Genomic DNA, 24,843 nt, shown 5'->3' with positions numbered 1-24,843 from the left:
CATGGTCTTCCGTTTTAACCCTATTGGCAAACGTTCTTTCTTCAGCCTTTCTTTCTATTAAGCGCTTATCGAAGTATTTTGTTATGCAGCCCCAATGCACTCTGGCAGCCGCTGAACAGCGCTTGAACAGCACCGGAACATACGATAGAAAGTTGCAATGCATTTTATTCAAATTGACACGGTTCTGCTATCTCTACAAAGCGTTGAACACTTTGTCCCAAACAGTCCAGAAGGTCGTTTTTTTTTTCCTTTCGAATGGCATGGCAGCCGATGTGAATAGACACTTCCTCCAATATAAGGGGTGACGCTCACTTGAGCAAAACAGCTTGCCATGATTCCCCACTGTTGTACGAAAAAAACACGTTGCATGACGTTCCGCCAGGAATTACAGAAAGAATTCGAAGCTTAAGTTTATTTCGAAATCTCAATGGAAAGGCATAGTTTTTTTAAAGTTGTCCAACTGCAGCAGTATATGTCGGTGTGCGAGTTCAATAAGATCAAATCCCCTGAGTATACGCTCTGTGGTTACATGTAAAAGGCGCGAGCTTTTCCTTCACTTCACTGCGAAGCCACTTGAAGGAATTCTTCAGCACTGCCTACGTATTCAAAATAACCGATGAGAAGGAATAGCTCGTTACGAAGGAAAAGCAAATAGCTCAGCTCTTTATTGGATACTTTCAAACTGTTTTGGCGGCCTTTCAGATATAGTTTTTGATGGACCGAATCGATTCATCGATTCTAGTGAAGTTCCTGTCATTACCACAGAAGGAATTTTGGCTTTGCTTCGTAAAATAATTATTCGGAAAGGGCATGGTATTAACACCATTCCAAGCGCTTTTTTAAAGCGTTGTCCGGACCAGATCTCGGAGCATCTTGCTAAAATTTTCGCTTTACCTCTACAAACCAGTGAGTTGCCTAAGGATTGTAGGAAGGCTTGGGTTGTACTGATCGATAAAAAAAAGGATAAGTTACTCGTGACTAACTACCGACAGGTATCAATTATTTCTACATCCTGTAAACTTCTAGAGCACATCGTGGCCCGCTTTATAAATGACTTTTAAAGGAAAAGAACATCCCATCACCTTTTCAGCATGGATTCAGGAAGGGCAAGTCAAACACTACTCAACAAGTTACGACGGTTCATGAGTTAATTTTACGCACTTTACAGCGAATATTTTTAGGCCACTTTACAGCCAAGTCACATCTTCATAATACACCCTCAACATTACCACTTGTCATGGCGCTCTTTGGCCAAACCTTGCCCTTGCGCCACAAAAAACCGCACATCATCATCATCATCATCATGACTTTCTCAGCGTACTGGACAGCTCGGGACAGATCTATGTTCTTTTTGTGGATATGGCGAAAGCTTTTGACAAGGTAGCGCATTCAAAGCTTCTTCAAGAATTGCAGTTGATTTGTCTTCCATTGCATCTTGTAGAATGGGTTAGCGCATGCTTAAGTGGTAGAACGCAGTCTGTTGATGTAAATGGCACCCTTTCTTGCTATTATTTCCGGTGTTCCTCATGGTAGTATGTTAGGACTTCTGCTGTTTTTATTATCTACAAATGATTTAATAAATGTAATTCCATGGTCAGTATCAGTAGGTGTGTTCGCATATGAGTGCGTTTTATATAAACAAATATCATCAAAAGCAGACCATCAATTACTCCAAGAACCTTTGCTCATAATATGACACTGGTGGGAAAAATGTAATATGGATTTAAACATTGATAAGAGTGTGCTTCTCGAAATTGCGCGAAAAAAAAAATATTAGCTGTTACCCATATTGCCTCTACAACGATCCCATAAGCGAGGTTTCGCAATATAAATATTTAGGAATAAGTCTTAACAACCGATTAACCTGAGGCACTCATACCTCTGAGATCTGTCCAATTGTGTTCTCGAAGCTCTGTTTCTTGAGACCAGAATTAAAGCATACTCGTAGCCATATTAAGCTCTTGGATTATAAAACTTTCATCAGGTCCAAACTTGAATACTCTTCCGTAATTTGAGACCCACACACAAAGACATCTATACATTAGAGGTGGTTCACAGAAAGGCAGTACATTTCATTTTTCATAAATACAGAAGGTCAGGCTATCCAACACAACTTATGAAGGACAATAATATCCCGCTTAGTACACGTAGAAAACTGAACCGCATTTCTTTTCGTCATAAAGTTCTTGCAATAAAGATTACCATTGTTCCCCCCTCATTTCTCAGGCACTCCATTACTCGAAGGACCCTTCATTATAGGGAACACTCATTACAGCCTATTTTTGCTAAAACAAACTCATTTCAGCACAGTTTCTTCCCTCAAACATTAGCTGATTGTAACGCGCTTCCTGAATCGGTTTTTCGCTCTGCTGACGTGGTATAGTCCCTTCAAACTTTCTTTCTTCAGTAGAAAGGAAACAATTTTCTTATGTCGAATTTCAATATGCATTAGTTTTTGTCTTTGCTCTGTCAGTTTTTAATTTTTTTTATTCTGTTGTAAGTCACATGGGATGTAATTTTTTTTGCTTGTACATGCTGTTATGATTTGTGTTTTCGTGTCCCTCCTGCTTGGGCCAATCTGGCCTGCACTACTGTGAAATAAATTAAATCAAATGTGGTTGGGGAAACGGCGAAAGCGGAAATTGGAACTGTCATTCTGTAGCTCATTCTGATACATTGCCTTCTTTGTTTATTGCTTCTCCATGAAGGATACCGGTGTAACTACTTCCCTAGAACAGCTATACAGCAAGCCTAACGATAAATCTAATGGCTTAACATGAAATCAATTTTCGCGCTTCCGTATAGGTCAAAGGCTGTTCCTAATTTGCGCTTCTTAGAGTGGCAACAAAATAGTAACGTTACGTTTATATTACTAGCTTGAACCTGCTGCGCTGCACTCCAGAACTCAGCAGCTCACGAGAACAAAGAAGCAAGAGCAGCCTCATGCGCATACATTTCACGATAGATCGAGCAGCCACTGTTGTGACCGTCATCCGCCATTTGGGATACTATTCGATCCACATTGCACCAGCCACGCCTAGGCTGCATGGAGAAATGGCCCCATCTCAAACAGCGTAAACTCCAGTAGTGTCCCAAGGCCAAAAGAAGCCGCAGACCAAATCGTGTCGTGCAGTAAAGGAGTGGCCTCTGCCTTGTACCACTGTCATGTGACGGAAACTACACCGGCAGGACGCGTTGCTGTGCAGCAGGCCGGTTTAGAGACGACAAACAGGTCTTGTTATTTGTAGAGGTGGGAATTTATCAGCACATTGCAATGGCTGTCGTTGTGCATTGCTGATTTAGACATGCCGCATATTGAGCTACCACAAAGATTCATGCGTTCGTGAAATCAAAGAGGCGAACGCCATGTTAAGCGAAGGGAACATGTGTGTCACCACAACATTCGTTTTCCTGACGGAAAAAAAATTTGCTCCCTGATTCGTCAGCACTTAAAGGGACACTAAAGGGAAAAATGATTTCTTCTGCATGAGTAAATTACCATTCTACAACACCAAAAACACCACTCTTACAACGATAAGACGTTTGGTATGCCAAAAAAAGCACAAGAACGAAATACGGGTGGCGACGCCTGCGTAAGTTTCCCAACCTGGGGGCTGTGACGTCTTGGATTTTGATGGCATCGTCTAGGGCCTGCTAATTATATATAGGAGTACAGATTGACTGCATTGTGTTCTAAAGGAACCAAATATTTACCATGGCAAGTTTCGGGAACCATTATTCAGCCAATGGCCCTTGCGCCACTAAAAATACACATTCATTCATTTATTCAGCCAACGCGGCCCTAATGCGAAAACATACTTTGGAATCCCTGACGTCAAGCTGACGTACCCGCGCTGGGGTTTTGGTGCGAAATTCAAATACTGATACTTGGACCTTCATTTTCATCATCATCATCATCATCATCATCATCATCATCAGCCTGGCTACGCCCACTGCAGGGCAAAGGCCTCTCCCATATTTCTCCAACCCCGGTCATGTACTAACTGTGGCCATGCCGTCCCTGCAAATTTCTTAATCTCATCCGCCCACCTAACTTTCTGCCGTCCTCTGCTACGCTTCCCTTCCCTTGGAATCCCTTGGAATTTGGCCAGGGGTCCAGTCCGTAACCCTTAATGACCATCGGTTATCTTCCCTCCTCATTACATGTCCTGCCCATGCCCATTTCTGTTTCTTGATTTCAACTAAGATGTTATTAACTCGCGTTTGTTCCCTCACCCAATCTGCTCTTTTCTTATCCCTTAACGTTACACCTATCATTCTTCTTTCCATAGCTCGTTGCGTCGTCCTCAATTTCAGCAGAACCCTTTTCGTAAGCCGCCAGGTTTCTGCCCCATATGAGAGTACTGGTAAGACACAGCTATTATATACTTTTCTCTTGAGGGATAATGGCAACCTGCTGTTCATGATCTGAGAATGCCTGCCAAACGCACCCCAGCCCATTCTTAGTCTTCTGAGTATTTCTGTCTCATGATCCGGATCCGCAGTCACTACCTGCCCTAAGTAGATGTATACCCTCACGACTTCCAGTGCCTCGCTGCCTATTGTAAACTGCTGTTCTCTTCCGAGACTGTTAAACATTACTTTAGTTTTCTGCAGATTAATTTTCAGACCCACTCTTCTGCTTTGCCTCTCCAGGTCAGTGAGCATGCATTGCAGTTGGTCCCCTGAGTTACTAAGCAAGGCAATATCATAAGCGAATCGCAAGTTACTAAGGTATTCTCCATTAACTTTTATCCCCATTTCTTCCCAATCTAGGTCTCTGAATACCTCCTGTAAACACGCTGTGAATAGCATTGGAGAGATCGTACCTCCCTGCCTGACACCTTTCTTTTTTGGGATTTTGTTGCTTTCTTCATGGAGGACTACGGTGGCTGTGGAGCCGCTATAGATATTTTTCAGTATTTTTACATATGGCTCGTCTACACCCTGATTCCGTAATGCCTCCATGACTGCTGAGGTTTCGACAGAATCAAATGCTTTCTCGTAATCAATGAAAGCTAGGGTTGGTTATATTCCGCACATTTCTATATCACCTGATTAATAGTGTGAATATGATCTATTGTTGAGTAGCCTTTACGGAATCCTGCCTGGTCCTTTGCTTGACAGAAGTCTAAAGTGTTCCTGATTCTATTTGCGATTACCATAGTAAATAGTTTGTAGGCAACGGACAGTAAGCTGATCGGTCTATAATTTTTCAAGTCTTTGGCGTCCCCTTTCTTATGGATTAGGATTATGTTAGCGTTTTTCCAAGATTCCGGTACGCTCGACGTCATGAGGCATTGCGTATACAGGGTGGCCAGTTTCTCCAGAACAATCTGCCCACCATCTTTCAATAAATCTGCTGTTACCTGATCCTCCCCAGCTGCCTTCCCCCTTTGCATATCTCCCAAGGCTTTCTTTACTTCTTCCGGCGTTACCTGTGGGATTTCGAATTCCTTTAGATTATTTTCTCTTCCATTATCGTCGTGGGTGGCACTGGTACTGTATAAATCTCTATGGAACTCCTCAGCCACTTGTACTATCCCATCCATATTAGTAATGATATTACCGGCTTTGTCTCTTAACGCATACATCTGATTCTTGCCAATTCCTAGTTTCTTCTTCACTGTTTTTAGGCTTCCTCCGTTCCTGAGAGCATGTTCAATTCTATCCATATTATACTTCCTTATGTCAGCTGTCTTACGCTTGTTGATTAACTTAGAAAGTTCTGCCAGTTCTATTCTAGCTGTAGAGTTAGAGGCTTTCATACATTGGCGTTTCTTGATCAGATCTTCCGTCTCCTGCGATAGTTTACTGGTATCCTGCCTAACGGAGGTACCACCGATTTCTATTGCACACTCCTTAATGATGTCCACAAGATTGTCGTTCATTGCTTCTACACTAAGGTCCTCTTCCTGAGTTAAAGCCCAATACCTGTTCTGAAGCTCGATCTGGAATTCCTCTATTTTCCCTCTTACCGCTAACTCATTGATCGGCTTCTTATGTACCAGTTTCTTCCGTTGCCTTCTCAGGTCTAGGCTTATTCGTGTTCTTACCATCCTGTGGTCACTGCAGCGCACCTTGCCGAGCACGTCCACATCTTGTATGATGACAGGGTTAGCGCAGAGAATGAAGTCTATTTAATTTCTAGTCTCGCCGTTCGGGCCCCTCCACGTCCGTTTTCGGCTCCCCGTCCATTTTCCGCTTGCGGAAGAAGGTATTCATTATCCTCATATTATTCTGTTCCGCAAACTCTACTAATAACTCCCCCCTGATATTCCTAGTGCCTATGCCATATTCCCCCACTGCCTTGTCTCCAGCCTGCTTTTTGCCTACCTTGGCATTAAAGTCACCCATTTGTATAGTGTATTTCGTTTTCACTCTACGCATCGCCGATTCCACGTCTTCATAGAAGCTTTCGACTTCCTGGTCATCATGACTGGATGTAGGGGCGTAGACCTGTACAATCTTCATTTTGCGCCTCTTATTAAGTTTTACAACGAGACCTGCCACCCTCTCGTTAATGCTATAGAATTCCTGTATGTTACCAGCTATATTCTTATTAATCAGGAATCCGACGCCTAGTTCCCTTCTCTCTGCTAAGCCCCGGTAGCACAGGACGTGTCCGCTTTTTATCACTGTATATGCTTCTTCTGGCCTCCTAACTTCACTGAGCCCTATTATATCCCATTTACTGCCCTCTAATTCCTCCAATAGCACTGCTAGACTCGCCTCACTAGATAACGTTCTAGCGTTAAACGTTGTCAGGTTCACATTCCAATGGCGGCCTGTCCGGAGCCAGTGATTCTTAGCACCCTCTGCAGCATCGCAGGTCTGACCGCCGCCGTGGTCAGTTGCTTCGCAGCTGCTGGAGACTGAGGGCCGGGGTTTGATTGTGTTGTTCATATAGGAGGTTGGGGCCAAGTACTGCACCAGGGTGGCCAATCCTGCCCTCTTGAGGGAGTGCGTTAGCGGTTCTGGTCACCGGGATCAGGCCACACTCCAGGCCTGTTTATGCACTTTTATCAACACGCGGATTTTCTTTTTTTTTCCGGTGGAAAATTGCCGGCACCGGGATTCGAACCACGGACCTCTTGCACGCGAGGCGGGTGTTCTACCTCTACGCCACCGCTGCACCCTCATTTTATCATCTAAAAATCAAAATATTTTTTTGAACTGATTGCCTGCAGGGTTCTCAAATAATGCTTCGTTAGTCTAAACTGATTTATTGGTTCGCTTTAGTGTCCCTTTAAGGTAGATAGGAGGTAGGTCACGTGGCTGTAGAAGTATGTATATATTTTAACAGGGAATGCTTTGTAAACATTCGTTTATAGAACGTGTCCGGCTTATTTAGACACGTGCCTTACTTTGTCGTCCTTCTGAAAGCGCATACTAACACAGTTTCCATAGCCAGTATACTTTGATGGCTTAGAAGACAGCTGCTAGCCCGAGTATCAGAACGCATTCGAAAAGCATCGCTGCGTCTACACGCCACCTCTTGTCCACAATCACAGTTGAGAAGGAATATTAGTACTGTTACAACTGGTGATTACTGGTGGTTTTCCCGTTTCCTGTAAGGCAGTTACGTCTGGCTGTGTGTCTTGTTTGGTAAGGTACTGCAGCAGCGTCGTTCTCCTGCGAATGAAGCCACGACGATTCCACTACCATACAGTGATATAATCGCTTGGGTCATTTGGTTTTGTGGCAATTTTCATCCTCTTTTATTTGCTAGCCGTCTGCCCCTCTGTGCGGATAGACTCGCCTCTTCTTATTGGGCAGTTCGTTTACCAGAGGGGCGAAAACTTCGGGTCGTGGCGTTATCATCTGTCGGAGCTCGTCGGAACCCTCTTCCATTTGCAGATGCAGCTCTTGAATGGCCTTCCTGTTTTCCGGAACTACCTCTTTCGCAAGGCGTTACTTTCGCTTGGAGGGTTTGTGCGGTCGGATATGACACTTGTGGGGTCTGGGCGTTCATTTCCTCGACCTTCTCCAGCACTACCGAAGGTGTGGATGCGCGCTGGGACAGCGGTGGTGGCGTTCAGGGTTCGGCCATATTTTCTTGCGGTGGTGACTTTCAGCTTCGTTCCTCCTTGACCTGTGCGCGTAATTCGGCCATCTTTACGCACAGTTCCTGCATTAGGGCCGCAAGCGCCGGTACAGTGTTGTGTTTGTACCTGCGTAACACAACACTATGAGTTTCATGATACTTTTCACCTTTCATGAGACCTTTACGGAACCAGGCAGAGAGATTATTTATAGCTGCGTTTTGATATTTTACGCGTTTGACTTCAGAAAATCTGACATATTGGCTTTAAAGAAGAAAGTAGTGGTGTGGTCTTGTAATGCTTGAAAGGAATATCCGGTGCTCAAATTGCGCATGCGAATAGTTCTTAAGGAAAAATAAGCGCTGTGTAGGGATGCAGTAAAGTTAGATGCATTCGTCAGATTAAAAAAATTGACTAACTTATCACTTCATATCGCTGACTGGCGCTTGACACAGTAGCTGGCAATTACTGACAATGGGATTAGACCCGCCATGCACATAAATAGGCTGAGATTAGTGGCGACACTCAAATTGAGCATAAGATTTTCTCTTATAATATTTATGGCAGATTGCCACATTAGTGGCTCCAAAACTTACGTTCTAGTGGGAATCGCAACTGCATAGCGGCTGTATGAAAGCTTCAGGAAAGTGATAAAACTAAAGCGAGTATTTTCTTGACTTCCTATTTGTTTTCAACAGCAATTAATGATAAAAAGGTGAGCTGAAATGCAAATTAGGATGAAATATTCAAAGTAGAATAAATTATGCAAATTATCCTGCGTGGAATTTGCATACATCTGAATTTTGTCCTATTCTATGCGTCAGACTCAATTTTTCCACGCGATTGGCTACTCTTTGTGCGTCAGTTTATCCTGAAGTCCATATGTGGGTACACAATGGAACCAATTTGCATTTTGAATGAGCGCCTCAAAAAGCGCACAAGGACAATTGTCAGGGGTCTTCAAGCTGATGCTGCCTTGCATTTAGCTGCCGAGTTGTCGCAGAGCTCTTTTATTTGTACCATGAAGTCGCACGAAACGACGATTTACCTACAGTGCCAAATCTCTATTGGCGTTAATTTTATTTCACTAGGAACTATCTTGCTGTCAAGCGCGTTTGTAATTTTTTTTTACCAACTATCAGTCACATGAATTATTAGTGCCTTATAACGGCATGAAGTGACGGAATCAGCGAAAGTAAGTGTAAGCGCGCGATGTAATCTCCGTTGAAATGGCCTCTGATACGCTGTTCGCTTCAGCAGCGCACAAACCATGGCTTTGTTATCTGCGAAGCCCCATGGTGATCCACCGGAGATAGCTAGGCGACAAAGTTAGAGGTATTAGCAATCAGTGCTTTTGTTTCTTAATGAGACTAACTCGCATGTCCTCGTCAACACCATTATTTTTTATGTGTATTCCCTGTGTATGCCATGTTTTCATTGCAGAAATAAAAAAGGCACGGCAGCCCAGGGATGAAACATATTAATGAACGCCTATAATGACCCCGTTCATTTTTCTCTTTTCTTTTTCTTTCTTTTTCTGATGCAAAGAAGACTGGGCTGATTACCATGGCATGACGTGTGTCCTCCTGTTGCGAAAAGCGTAGCAGAAGATGCTCCCACCGGGAAGCGGTTTGTGTGCTAGTGCTTACGACTGTGCGATGGTGCCGCCTCTTGCTGACATTATCAGGCGCCAGAAGGCGTTGGGTTCGTGCTCACGCGTTCTGTTTAAAACATTGAATAGGTGTACCTGGCTTTATTTTTATGTCGTTCCTTGTTTTTCTTTAATTGAAAATTTCTGAAGCAAGACGTACCTACTCTGCCTAAAATTTCTTAAATGTAGTCGGTAGTTCAACAGCGAAAAAATTACCGACGATTACGTTACTTCCTAATGCGAAATTTGAGCGCAGCAAATAAGCTGTTTCACCTTTTCGATAGATTGAGGCAAAGAAATCGAGCAACACATGTATGCGCTATCACAGAATTTTTTTTTTATTTTTCACACGTATTCCTTTAACAAAGACTCCACTAACAGTTCTTGACAGTCATGAAGGAAGCTTTGTGGTCGGAGAAATAGACTGATATATGTTCGACTTGGTACACCAATGCTTGATTCTCAAAGACGAGATCTATACAAGTGCCTCGCGAGGTTGTCACAGCCGTGGGACGCGTTACGAGCGAGAGGAACGGGATGTTCTCCCGCATAAGTGTTAGAAAATTGCTGTTTGTCTTTATGTCAACATTAAAGTCCCCCACTACTAACATCGGTGTGGATCGATGGACGGTTAATGCGAGTTGCAGGAAGTGCACGACGTCTTTCGTGAGTGCGGTAGCGGACTCACGAAAGCGGTATCAGTCGGTCGCTGCTAGCGCTGGGGGGATAAAAGGGGGGCGGAGCTGGTTACGAGGCCGACGACAACGCGAAACCCAGGAACGGACGCCAAAGAGCCATTTGTGTAGCCAGCCCTCCTCCACAGTCTCTCCTCCTCCCTTCCATCATCCTCCCTCGCCCTGAGAGCCGACAGCGCGCATGCGCGGCGGCGGAGCGCGGCGGCGGAGGCGAGCTGGTTACGAGGCCAACGACAACGCCGACAACGCCGACGCCGACGACGACGACGACGCCGACGACGACGCGAAACCCAGGAACGGACGCCAAAGAGCTGCGCTCTAAAAAAAATTGTCTCATCAGATTGCACGTGACGCGCATAGTGTTCTGCGTGTTAGGGTGTACGTGAGAACCAGGAATTACTCCGAGATTTGCGGCGACGCATGTGTAGGAATGACACACCAGGAAAAGACGCCCAGCTCGTTTGCTCGCCTTAACTTATCTGCCAGGCATATCGTTCTCGTCTGCATGCCACGAACCGCCCATTTTTCGTCATCTTAATTTTTGCGCGCTGGAAAATGCTGTACGCTTCTGAACCTGTCCGAGCAAAAAGCTACACGCATAGCAGTGCAACAATGGTTCAGGCGTCTGAAACACTGTTGCGCTTTATGTTACAGTTTCTACTCATGTTCACCGTATGGATGCGCCATGGAAGCTGGGTGTGCGAGTCATTCCCTTCCTGAAGAGCCATGCAATTTCACCAAGCACCTTGTGTAGCCCATGTTGACTTCTGCTTAGAGCTTATGCTTTCTCCGACACCTGTCAACGTTGACCGGCCTGTGCGATTTACACCATGGCAGGCCACGTCGGCCAAAGCATCTACAATGCACTTAAGCTGCTGGAAGCATGCGCTTGCACTATGTGGGCATCGAGGCGCAACCATGATGCAGGTGCCTGAAAACCGATCGGTTTTTAGTATAGGTGAGTTCGTCCACTTTTAAATACGTAAGCATTTTTGTGCCTACGCGACTACGAAATACGTCTGTCCATCTGTCCGCCCATCACGTAAGGCGGTCGCTTTCAACATAGGTCCCGCAGCCGTGCGCAAATTGACCTTCGAGCTGCCTCTCCCTTCAATGCCAAGTAAGTGATGAGAACACAGCTCACCATGTCCCCACCGCATATCGCTTTCAAAATAGATACGGGCGGCCACACCATACGCACCCGCCGCCGGAGTGCGGATTATCCGGATTGATAATGGCTCAACGTGGATGGATAAGACGCTAAAGAGTGATAACCGCTTATAATGATCGAAGCGTCATTACCGCACCTGGCGCCGCCACCTGCAATAGTTTACTTGCGTCATGAATTGCCCTTGTGAAGGCGTCCGCAGAAGTTCGTACCACCGCAGCGGATCATACTGGTCATACTGGGATCATACTGGTCGGATCAAGTTTAATAATTTTGACACAGGGATGCATGCAGATGAGTAAGTGCCATAATGTTTATGCGTGCTTAGACAGCCTTCAGAGCTCTCTCTACGCGAATTTTTTTTCCTTACGAGACCAATTTTATGGACACTGCAGGCTAATCACGTTGTCGTCGTGTGCGACGTCGTGATGTTTCCTATAAAGTCCAAGTGACATAGCATCGTAGACGTGCACTTCATGCTATAAATGCTAGTGAAGGAGTGCGAGGGTGAACTGACGATGGTGGTTCGATAACGGGTGCGCCAGGGAATAAGGAGGGGAGGAAGCGCGCCGTCTTGCATAACGCACAAAGCAACGAGTGGGGGGGGGGGGTGTTCTACTCCGGCAGCAGCTGCGTATGGCGCGGTATAGCACGGGCGCGTGGTCGCTATCTTGAAGGCGAGCTGCGACAGAGAGAGAGTGCGCCGAGTGCTGGCAGCTTTGTGTGCGCTGTGTTCTCGCCGCGGTGCGTTGAAGCGAGAGACAAAACGAAGGTCTCTTCGCTCGCTTCTCCTGCCGCATTTCCTCACGCCAGCGTTTTCACAGCATGTCCATGACCTTCGAGTGAGATGTGTTCATATTTGCTTGTGCTTGGGCGCGTTGCTTGTTACTTTAGTTTGTAAGCGAGTGTTTACATATTTATATGGCCGATAAAGCTGCTATCCATACTTCGTATAGCAGTGTTATATTTGGTAGTGCAATTCATGCTTCACCTTTAGGGCAAAAGTATACTTTTTTTCCTGCAATTAACCTAGTAATTCTTAGTTGAATCAACTTTCATGGTAACAACTGTTATTTTCTATGGCGTACGCACGAGTGTGTTCATATACCCATACTACTTTTTGCATTCGGTGGCACCGCGAGAAAATGAGCATTTCTAAAAAGGAGCTAAGCAAAGAGAACAACACAGCTTAGTGCGCTTAAAAGAGACCTAAATAACAAGGCTTGCCCCAAGCGCAATGATGTTATAGCCTCACTCATTGAGATCAAAGAAGCTTAACGTTTTCTCGATGTAACAATTGCTGATATCCACAGCAGGTTTTCTATGGCTAAAAACACCTTGAACTGGTCCGCTGAAAACACTGAAAAACGTCAATCCTGAAATAGTAATTATGAACTTGATGAATTAGAAGTTCGTTCCTGCCGAGACAGCTTAATTGTTTTTCACGCTATCGAAAACCGTATCCAATAGCCACACTGTAAACAAAAAGTACACTATCATCAACGTCGTGCTCAAGCTCGCCATGAGCTTAAGCGAGTGGCGCGTATATCGCACACACAGGCTGGTTACGTACACGCATAATAAATGTCGCCCCGTCATAGTTAATTTTTTAGCCTGTGCGTTAAGGGAAAGCATTTTCTTTCAAGAAACAGTTACAAGGCAGAGGTTATATCAGTTAACAAAGACTTCCCCAAACCGATAATACCGTACGAGAAAGGCTTATCGACTATGACAAAGCATGTAATAAGCAGGATTTTTTGTACGTTATAACAAACTTTACGAAACACGAAAGGTTTCGTGTATTCACCTTCCATTGACACTATTTGTGAACTGGAAGCCAATAACGACTCTATCCTGAGTAGTGTACTACCTTTCACCACGTCAACTGGCAGGAACAAAACGTCGTTCTAGCATATAATGGTAAAGTTACGCTTATAATCACATAGTCACATAATCACATAATCAATTACGCTTATAATCACAAGGCGCTTATAATATAAGCGCCTTGTCTGTCGTACTTGTGTTCTTTCGTCCGCGTATTCGTAACGCTCATTTCATCAAGTATAATCACATAACTGCTAGTCGGCCTAGTTGGCCAAGCGCTCGTCCCTGTGTTGCTCCTATTCTTCGTCCCTGTTTGTTTGCGCACAAAAAGTTTTAAATAGAATCACGTACTTCCTTTTTCTTTTTATCCGCCGTAGCACTAATATTAAGCATGACAGCTTACAATTTCTTATAGACGCATGATAGGAGGATCTTGCAGTTATTACTGAAACCTAACTTTCTTCAAATATCTGAAGTAAGCTTTTTGACTGTGAGAAAATGCACGGCATCTGTCGGTGCCACGAGACTGTCTAATTCGGTGACAGTGTCTTACCGTAACATATGAGGTTTTCTCAAACATTGTATTGCTCCAGTCTTCGTCAGAATGTCTTTAGATCAATCAGCTCTATTCATCCCAATCACCATCCTATACTTCTCTGTGCTTACAACCAAGGACGTAAAAAGAAACATGAGTTTTACAGCCAACAGCATTACGCGGTTGACGCATTAGTCCAAAAAATTCCGGCAACTTCCTCTGTTTTTGTTAAGTGATTCAAATTACCCCCACTTTGGCCGCTCCAGCTCTTATTCCATTGTCACGGAAACCTCATGCAGAAGCATATCTTTCGCTAACGTATAAAAATGCAATTCTTTACTGAAAGGGTTATTGAACCAAATAGGCATATCCTTGGCAAGCGCATTATAGCCCTCTTGACAGCACCTAACCTTATAAATCCACTGGCGTAAAGCCCTTGTCGTAGTGATGACCATTTAATTCGCTTTACTCTTTTACATTACGTCCCGCGTCAAATCACTACCGGAAAGGCCGTTACGAATTCCCTAAAAGCTAAGTATTACAACACTAATAGGGAACGTATGTTCATTGATTGGAGTATACCTGACAATCTTGATAAGACTGTCTAGCGGAAACCGAGCTTTTAAAGAAAACAAAGTCGCATGCTTCACTGACAGATCCATTGCTCTTCAAATGATATCAAACAAGCCACAATCACCGTAGCTCACAGCTGAATCGGAGCCTTCTTAACAGAAAACGACGCTTTTACAAGGTTTGGACCACCCTAAATACTGAAAACAAAGTTTCATATCGCTTACTAATTCCGGTCATTATGTTCTGCGCAGCGAAGCTGTTCTGCACTAAATGGTTATTATCTGTCTGTTTCAGTTTTGGAAAAGCCTTTTCCCACAACCAATCCTTTCGCCGTGAATTATTTCAAAACCATTGAATTTTTCATCACGTTCGAACCATCCCGGCAAAGCGGACCTAATATTTATTAGAAATAATTTTTGTTATAACGTTCACTCCTGCCAGTCACCATCAAAGATTAGAATCCATGGCCAGCTGAGGATGAAGTCCAGAGCAACAGATTAAGCGTTGATGTCATGTAAGATCCCGGCCTCATTCCAACGCGTAAAGGGGTACACGGTACCTAGGAGATAGCAGCAGTAATTGGTTCACTCATATGGCTACGCTTGTTTTATTGTGGTGCGACAATTTCTTCTATATTATTTCTTTTTTTCCTACATGCCAGAGAACCACAAATGGACATTACCTACGTACAATGAATACTGCAGACGACTGTGGTAAAGGCGTCACTACGCAATATAAAAGAAACAACTGAGCGCACTGCCCAGAGGGACGCTCCGCGGGATGCTGTAATGGTTACTCCATCGTTCACGGGTTTGCGCAAGTGCGCAAGCTTATTGCTCTGCAAGACCAGTTGCTCCCAACACCCTCTGGAGCGGCAGGTTCGTTCATCGTGCTTTGTGGTATTTCGCAACCTTTCTTGTCTTCTCGGTTTGCAACCTAGTACTGAAGACCTTCCCACTGTGCCTGCACTAGGCAGGCCTGCACTGTTTCGTTTAACCGGATTATCCCCTCTTTCCTACCCTCTGCCAACCCTCGGCCGTCTTCTGGGCCGGATGCTGAGTGAGACATCATGAACTGTTGCCGGGGGTGCCTCTGGTTGCACTTGTAATCTTTTTTTTTCGCAGGAAGCCGAGGTGCACTGCATTCGTGTGAGCCAGACGACCAATAACAGTAATCACACTCACAGGCTAGCACGCCTTTTCTTTCGCGAGATTGAAGTAGGAGTTCACTCGTCTGGTCAGTGGGCTCTTCGAGAATGGAGAGGCCTTTGGCGAAGCGATGTGAGAGAGGATGGCTGCTGGCAAGTGCTGGCTCCAGGACCCCGGAAACAATGGTGTCATATGATACGGGGCAAACATCATTAATCTCGGCTCTGTTTTGTTACACACCTGCTGTTTCGGAGACATTCACATAGTTAATGTTATCATTCATAGTTTAGCTTACTTTCGTTTCTTCATTTTTTCATGTGGAACATGTTTCAGTTTAGTCAACACAGGGATTTTTTTGCTCAAACCACGTGTACAAAAACGCGTAATGCTATTATCGCTTATATCTTTGCAACCAGACTACCCGGAAGCCTTACTTTGGCATTTATAATTATAGGGTAAAAACAATTATTCAATCATTTAAAGGTAGCGTGCACAAATGGCGTCATTGTTGGGGTGCGAAATACGTGATCGCAGCTAAATACAGCCTCTCACTCAGTGCCCAGAGAGACATATTTCGGCAGCTTGTTTGTCAATCCAAGCGAAAGTAGACGTGTTGCAGAGACCTCCTTCAGCCCTAGTAGGCATCATTTGTCGAACTAATGCTTGTGCTCATAAGGAGTCATATGGCTTACACATGTGCAATTTCTACCAGAAATAGAACAGTTACTCGGCTATTGGACCCTGAGTTCGACACTCAGGGCTCAGAATTAACGTGCGGAGACTCGTGCAGCAAGACAGAGGCATGCCGATTTGCGTCCGCTACCTTTGATCAAGGCCGGCTCGCTACGAATGGGAAGCGAGCAGGAAGGCGATACTAGATCGCATGAGCCCCGCTAGCTCTGTCCTAGGATAAGCATGTAAGCTTCCTAACGCGTGGATAAATGTGATGCGCCCTATTTCGGTATCGTCGTGTAGAGGAGAGGAGCCAGTACTCAATCTCGTATGCGTCACTTGCACAGATGGCGCTACTGCAGCGGCACGCAAGACGCAATCGGAGCAAAATTTAGCCTCTCGCTCGGGGTTCAGAGAGATATTGCTCGGCCGCGCGTTCTGTCGATCCAAGCGGAAGTGGTCGTGTTTGAGAGAGCTCAGTCTGTCACAGTAAGTATAACCCCTCAGACACAGACCTGTCCTCATCAGGCTTGCAACTGGGCAGTTTGTTGCAGATACGTGACGATAGCTTGGTTATAAGCGTCTCCGTGTTCGACACCATCGGAGAAGAAATGGTTTGGACAGAGCCGGGCAACTAGGCAGAGGCATGCCCATCCGCGCACACCACCTTTGATCGTGACGAGCCCATTGGAAATATTTAGTGATCACAAAATTATGCCGTACGACCCCTACTAGCTGCATAATTAGTCAGGCATGTCAGCTTTATAAAACACGCGAATATATTCAGCTTGTGTATTTGGTGGCGTTAGTTGTATACCCTACTTCATACACGCTCAGAAATACGCGCAAGACGTTTCAAGACCAAGTTGCTTTCCCGATACAGCTCGCCAATTTTTTTCTTGCTAGATAGCACTGAAATAAGGACTAAATTGAGGAAGTGCCTCGGATACGCTATTTTCCTACGATGTACAGCAAAACTAAATATTGACAAGATTAATAGATTTGGCAATGACAGTGGCATAACGACAATAAATATAAAGTTGCCGTAATGGCAACCTCATTCGACATCTAACGTCTGTCCGCCACACTCCCGTAACGCTTTACAAATCACGTAATCCTTAGCAGCCCGTGAAAAAGAATCCTCCACGTACTAACATGAATGATAGGTGCAAGCACGCAGCTCACCTGCCGTGGTTGCTCAGTGACTATGCTGTTGCGCTCCTGAGCACGAGGTCGTGGGCTGGAATCCCGGCCACGGCGTCCGCATTTCGATGGGGACAAAATGCGAAAACACCCATGTGTTTAGATTTGGGTGCACGTAAAAGAACCCCAGGTGGTCGAAATTTCGGGAGTCCTCCACTACGCCGTGCCTCATAATCAGAAAGTGGTTTTGACACGTAAAACCCCATAATTTAAGCACGCAGCAACGCGCAGCCAATGGCGCCGAGCATAAGTGTGTCACTTGATTCACAAGACCGATGGTACGAAACCGAGTGCATTAAAGAGCCCCTGAAACGGTTCGGACAAATTTTGTAGGCGCATAGGGTACAGCTTAAGTAGAACATTCGCACCACAATTTAAGTGAAGCGTTACGTATTAATGGAGTTACAAGCGATTAGAAGTTACCCTCCTCCCTAGCCATACCTTTCCTCCTCAACTCGCTCGCCGAGCGAGCGGCGCTAAGCTCCGCCTTCACTGGTCCTGCGTCACGATGCGACGTCACATCGTCCACTTCCGGTTGTTGGAGCACGCCTCCTCCCGCGCGAGACCTCTCCGCTGGCCGCTTGGCCGTCGACCGAGAGCCATCGAAGCAGCGTGCGTTGCGAGCATTCTGTCGTAGCGCCGAAGGTGGCCGGTATTCCGGTAACCACAGGCAAGCTGGTCATTTCGGCAAATGACTGGAGGCATAAACTCAAGCTGATGAAGGAACTTCAGAGTAGACGTACGTGAGCAGCCTGATCGGTCTGCACTGTCCAGACACTTGTTGGCGCAGCGCTTAACCAGTCAAACGAAGCGCTAATATTGCTCTAACCAAGTGTAAAACATTTTAAACATTTAAAAGAACAGCGTGTAGATGATTACACTCCTGCGAAAAATACACACCAGCAGCAAAGAAGAATGCACTTCGTTGCTGCTACTGTGTATGGTTGAGCTCTGTGCCACCAGGTGGCTGCACCGTGCAGACCATTCACATTTACCTTTCTGCTGATCTCATGGCTCATCCCGGCGCAGTCAAGCGGCCAGACCCTGTCCCCTTGCGCTTGTGTTTGCCCTAATACCGGACTTGCGAAACGCTATTGCGTTAGCAATCTTCCGCTGTAAAGTGACGGCCACAAACGCGCAAATCCTGGCGCCTATCGGATAGCCGCAGTCCGATGCGCAGCAGCCAGTTCGCTCGTATGCTGCCTTGCAGAGAGACACGATTTCGCAACTTCACATCTTTCCAGTCGCTACGTCTGCATTCCACAACGCAACAAGGGTGATTCATCGCGCTAACGAAAAGACTGATCGACACTGACGGCGGAGCTCTCGTCAAAGACTGCGCACGTTGTAACACAAGCAGACGACACTTGCTGTGTGCCGGAAGTGCTCAAGTGTACTAAAAAGCTATTCTTGTGTATTCTCTTTCAGTTATTTTCTTTTTACAAAAACAAAGTAACTAACATTCCAACTATTACGAGCATCATTTGTTCACCATAAAGTTGGAAAAATTATCGACCACGCGCCCTGGTCAGTCAATCAGATAGCTCGCCCATGTGACGTCATATGGGTTATTTGCATCATAGGGGTAGGGGCGGCTTAAAATTCCGCCGAGCAGTGCGCTGCGATCGACATCGATGTGCATTTATAAAACCTTATAATAAATTACACGCTTTACGCAGAGCACTTAGATGTGTCAATTAATGATCAGAAGGACCTACTCTAACGACTCAGTACGTTTGTAGAAAATCGCCAAAATCGTTTCAGGGTCCCTTTAACTGTGAGCTGTCACAGTATATCCTTCGAAAGGATGCATCGACCTGTCTCAATAAAGGCGGAGGAGGGGAAACATTTATTTCAAAAAAGAAAGATAAGCAGGTGCCTTTCTGCTTGTGCGGGAGGCGACCCTATTCCAGGGCTCCTGCGGCTGTCGCTGCCGTCCGGGCCCGCCGCTCCAGTTGCTGCTGGTTACGAGGGTCCGAACTAGTCAGCACGGCCTCCCACTGCTCGGGTGTGGGGTCGGTTATTTGCGGGGCCACCATCACGTTGGGGCACGCCCATATGGTGTGATAAAGGGAGGCGTAAACATTACAAAGGGGACATTTAGGATCGCGTCCGAGTTCAAAAAAAGTGAGCTCGAAAGCACAAGCAAATGACACTAAGGTGTCTGTGCTCAAACCTTGCTATATAATTTGTTAATTTTCTCTTTCCTGATTGGTAGTTCGGTGCGTGAGGCATTACCTGAGACGCGACCAGCACCACTAAATATCTTGGATGACTTGGATGCGTCGCGTATAGTGCGGATGTTTGGTTGTTTCTTAAGCAGCGCCTGTTTAATTGGACTGCCCTTGCTTCGGCCTGCGCTGCTTAGTAGCAGCACCCTCAAACTTCACATTTTCGATGTACACCATTGTGATCGACCAAATTGTCCAACTATGCAGTACCATGACGTCATTTCCAGTGAAAACACATGTCATGCTACCATCTCAGTTAGTCAGCAGTCTATTTCTTTGTCTTTTTGTGCAGGTGTTGTATTTTGATGACGCTTTACTTGTTGTCAATCAAAAGATTGTTTTTACTGCTCTTTTTGTGAAGTCAGCACATCCCTTAATAACAAAGCTAATTTATCCCACAGACATGAAATATCAGAAAATGAAAGAGAAAAGGGAAAAGAAGACATATTGCAAAAAATATAGTTCTGCCATTATTAAATGTGTCAGTGTGTCATCCCGGTTCAGTCTCTCATCGTAAGTGAATTGAATGAGAAGCCGATAGCGTTGTATTCACAGTATTGAAGTCTTTTAGAAAACTTCAAGTTTCTCTCGAAACAAACTTGCAAAATGTCTGAAGATGCGCTCACTTTTCACAACATGCACTAATAGTCGCAGTTACTTCAACTTCTGTACTATACGACATATCAGTTTCTATTTATATATTCCGATACCTGAAAGGCCTCCGAAGTTCTTTTACATGAGGTGTGGGCACGTACATATTATTTAACATGAGTTAGATGATGCACTTAAAATGAAGAGGGCTCCCATGAACAACAGCTGAAGCGGGAAAGTGAGCAAATGAGCAAGCGACCTCGCAGAAGGCACAAGAGTGAAAATGCCCATTCCTATAGATCTCACGGGAAGCTTTATCTCCTCTTCACCGTGATAGCAGCAGTTCACGAAACGTGTCTTTATTTATGAAACTTTTCATCAAACCTAAGGAACTCACGAAAAGAACGATACAATAAATTTAATGTGCATGAACAGCGACAGCCGTATCCCTGGTAATGTTGCAGCGCGCGAAACAGTAGGACAAGCTCTTGTCAACAACGTGACAACCGGTTCTTTCGGTAAAGACAGGCCAATTGAGGCACATATTAAGACAGCTAGATTTCACTCTGCAGCTCCCGAGCAACGTGGCTCGATCACAATTCAAATGTTTCAGGTTTAGTTTCATGGATCCCTCGCTTAAATTTTAAATCCCGAGTACACTGGATACGAGGCTGTCGCCTGTAGCACTGGTTGAACGTTTGTACTCGGTACCGTGAACTCGGTACCGAGTTTACGAAATATCTCGTGCTCTAAATTTCATTCCCTGGCCGTCAGCATTGCACAAGCGCACATTTCAATGAGGATGTAAATGTTCTACAACAATGTCCGCGACAGGACGCACGAAGACAGTGGTCAATACGTGACTGAATGGCGTTGTACAACGGGCCCTTCTGCCTCAAATACATCTTATAGATCCATGGCGAACATGTGCATTGCAAGGGCGAGCATTAGTGGCGCTGAAGATATTTTTGGGGCGAGTTAGTTGTCATTGATAGTAACTTTTCTGCGTGTGTTTGATCTAAGCTGACTTTCAGCGTTACTGCGCTTGGTTTCATATGCCTGCCTGAGACTTTATTTTGCCTTCTGTGCCCTGAAATTTGCGTAGTTATGTTACTGCAGTCGAGGAGTGAGGGGTGTATCGCTCATTGCGGTTTCTGAATTTTACATTGTGTGTGTCTCAGTTGACTTTAGGTCAGAGTGTATCTATGCAATTTTAGCATGCGTGTGGCGTCGTAGATTTGCATTCCTATCTGAAAAAGAGTTGTAGCACCAGTAAAAGGCGAGAACTGCTCTGAAACATATTATTTCAAAGATAACTTAGTCTTCTGGTGTACATTTAGTAAGGGTGGCTTTTTACCTTCATGGTACCTTCTGCCGAGAGAGAAACCACGAAGAAAGGAGGTCTTGCCCTTTAATAATAACTAATTTATTTCCAATGACTGGAGACCCCTGCTAGCCTTCACATGCTTCCCTCACTGAAAGCAGTATTGCAGGTTCACTTTATTTTCGTTCATCCGTGGCATGGTTTACGTAAACAGCTTGTAAAGGATGGTCTTTAAGGAGAGCCGCTTGCCCCGTGAAAGCCGACGAGTTTGTTTGTATCCATCTTCGGCGGCAGCCAATCGCTTATCATTTCAGACCCCGGCGGATCTCAGTTTTGGCGTCTACAATGGGAACGTACGCTGCTCACCTTGGCCGATTGCTTTCTATGTTAAGCAATTTGCATGCAGTTCTCGTTCTTTCGAAACAAGGTTGAAAGCGCTGTAATTCCGACACGCAAGCGTGCAGGGACGTTATTTATTCACGAAGAAGTTGCACTCACTGACCAAGTGATCGCAACTGGCTTGGTCAGTGGCCGCACTTCTTCTTTGCCATGTTACCCGACCAGGCGAACTTTTGTCGAACGCTTGTCATTTGTTAATGTTTTACGAGTTTTCTTCGGAGTACGAATAAAGGAGTCATGCAAAATATATTGTGATGGAAGCAACTTTATCGGGGGTCTCTGAGCACACTGCGTAATTTTTTTTCCAATATGAGTTGTGCCCAACAAAAATATTCACACTTTTGCATTACAAACGTAACAGGTTGGCTAGCTAATCGCATTGCTGCGCCGCTGTTCTCCCCTGTCTGATATGTACCACTCTATTTTTGAAGAATGCGTTATTTAAATGGTCCGAATTATTAATGAAAAAACAAAATTTCATTAAACCAATTTCATCTGGCAACCTTGGAGCACATATTGCAATTTGCGAATTCGAGTGCCTTAATTGGGAAGACCCTTATGAAAAGAATTTAGAAGGATCAATGATCTTCCCTTTCCACTTGTTTAGGGTAGCTAACCCGGCTTACGCCAGGTTAACCTTCCTGTCTTTCATTGCTCTTTTCCTCCCTCATCTCTCAAGATGGCACCAGTTTTGAGGGACGCGTCCCACACTTAGACAACAAGACGCATTTCCAGTAGAAGTTGGCTTGCGCTGCTGAACAAGGCGTTTTTCTTTTTAATCTTAAATATTTAGCGTGTAATCCGGACGATAACGAAGACAGCCGAGTAAGACTCAACAGGTGAAACGCAAGCTCTCAGCTGGCATTTATTTCAGAACGCATGGCGGTACAATAAATAAACTAGAAGAGTGTATTACATTGAGTATCAGTAGATAGTGTCCCAAATTGATTGAAATTGCCTCAAAATGGTTACTACAGGTTTGTCATTCGTAGCGTGTGCACGTGCCTTGTGGGATGACCGGATTCAATTCGTCAATAGCGATATAATAATAATATTTGGGGTTTTACGTGCCAAAATCACTTTCTGATTATGAGGCACGCCGTAGTGGAGGACTCCGGAAATTTCGACCACCTGGGGTTCTTTAACGTGCATCTAAATCTAAGCACACGGGTGCTTTCGCATTTCGCCCCCATCGACATGCGGCCACCGTGGCCGGGATTCGATCCCGCGACCTCGTGCTCAGCAGCCCAACACCATAGCCAGTGAGCAACCACGGCGGGTCGTCAATAGCGATATGTGGCCTTTAATGATTATTTCAAATTGCAGAAAGTTAAATTTTGCTGATTTGATTCTATATAAATCTATATAAATGAGCACTTGTGCCCGGCAATGAAAGAAATCCTGGGGATGGCAATTTCCCGAAAGCGCGAAAATGGTTGGAAGTTCGTTTGGACATGGAATGGGAACATCTTTGCCCGTCGTACGGAGACGTCACCTATCATTGCTATCTGTCGCGAAAGTGATGTGGAAAAGATTAGCAGCACCTCACAGTTGTAGTGTTAGAACCATACGATGATGCCTATTCGCAATGTTATGTCGGCTAGTTATATCGCCCCTGAGGACATTCAACACGTTGTGAAATCGAGGAAAAACGGTATTAAGTTGTTCAAAGTGATGCACTTAAACGCACGGTCACTTCAGCCAAAAAAAGAAGATATCACTTTGCTGTTGGAATCATGTGGTATAAATTTTGACCTCTTGATGTTCACAGAAACGTGGTATACTAGTGAGTCAGAACATTTCATGCTGCCGGGGTTCAACCATTTCTTTTTAAACCGCACAGAGAGTAGAGGGGGTGGCGTTGCCATTCTAACAACTCTTGAGCTCTGTGAAGTAATTGAAGAATACAGCCTTATCACAAAAAACTACGAAACCTTATGTATCAAAAAGGGTACAAATGTATTCGCCGTTCTGTATCGCCCTCCTAGCGGTTCTATGGCTGATTTCTTAACATTTTTTGATCGTCTTTTGTCACATGCAAATGCTATGAATTATATGCTTACTGTCGGTGGGGGTTTTAATATAGATGTCTCGAAGAACTCAGTTACAAGTAATGAATTTTTATCAGTGCTTGAGTGCAACTCTTTTGAAAATGTCATTACTATGCCAACACGAGTTACTGAATCAACAATGTCATTGCTGGACATGTTTGTTACCAATTCTATGACAGAAGTAAGCATTTCAGTGGTACTAAGTTGTGACATAAGCGATCACTTGCCTATATTTATTTTCCTGAAAATGCACACCAACCCGGCCTACGTGAAACCAGAAGAATTCATGTACCGCTCAGTGACACCTGCAACATTGGAGCACTTTAGACACCGTATCAAGCAATTACATTGGAATGATATTTTGGCCGATGGAGATGCAAACACATCGTATAATAACTTTTAACAACATTTAAAGAACATTACTTTGAATCGTTTCCTCTCAAGACACATCACAGACCAAACAAATCTCGGAAACCATGGATAACAAACTATCTGAAGCGACAGATAAACCATAAAAATAAACTTTACCAGCAGTTCGTTAAAACACGTAATGCGGACTTATGGACTGAATACAAGACTGTTAGAAATAAGTTGAATAAAGAAAAGGAAAGGGCAAAAAGGGACTACTACTACCACATATTCGATCCACAACGTCCAGAGCAACGTAACGCCATCTGGAACAAACTAAATGAAGTACTGAATAAAGGAGCCACTCCCACAAAAATCGAAAATC

At 44.8% G+C, this 24,843-nt stretch overlaps 1 long non-coding RNA gene across 1 annotated transcript in view; it reads left to right on the top strand.

Moving 5' to 3' along the window:
* Positions 1-15,450, top strand: part of LOC139050790 (uncharacterized) — a 77,613-nt gene extending 62,163 nt beyond the window's left edge. Inside the window, exons 2-3 of the long non-coding RNA XR_011509079.1 lie at positions 11,046-11,349; positions 15,153-15,450. This is a non-coding gene — a long non-coding RNA (uncharacterized lncRNA). The remainder of the gene's footprint in view (positions 1-11,045; positions 11,350-15,152) is intronic.
* Positions 15,451-24,843: the final 9,393 nt, after the last annotated feature.

Source organism: Dermacentor albipictus, chromosome 10 (assembly GCF_038994185.2).
Source record: "Dermacentor albipictus isolate Rhodes 1998 colony chromosome 10, USDA_Dalb.pri_finalv2, whole genome shotgun sequence".
NCBI lineage: Eukaryota > Metazoa > Arthropoda > Arachnida > Ixodida > Ixodidae > Dermacentor > Dermacentor albipictus.
This window is presented reverse-complemented; position numbering and strand designations above follow the sequence as displayed.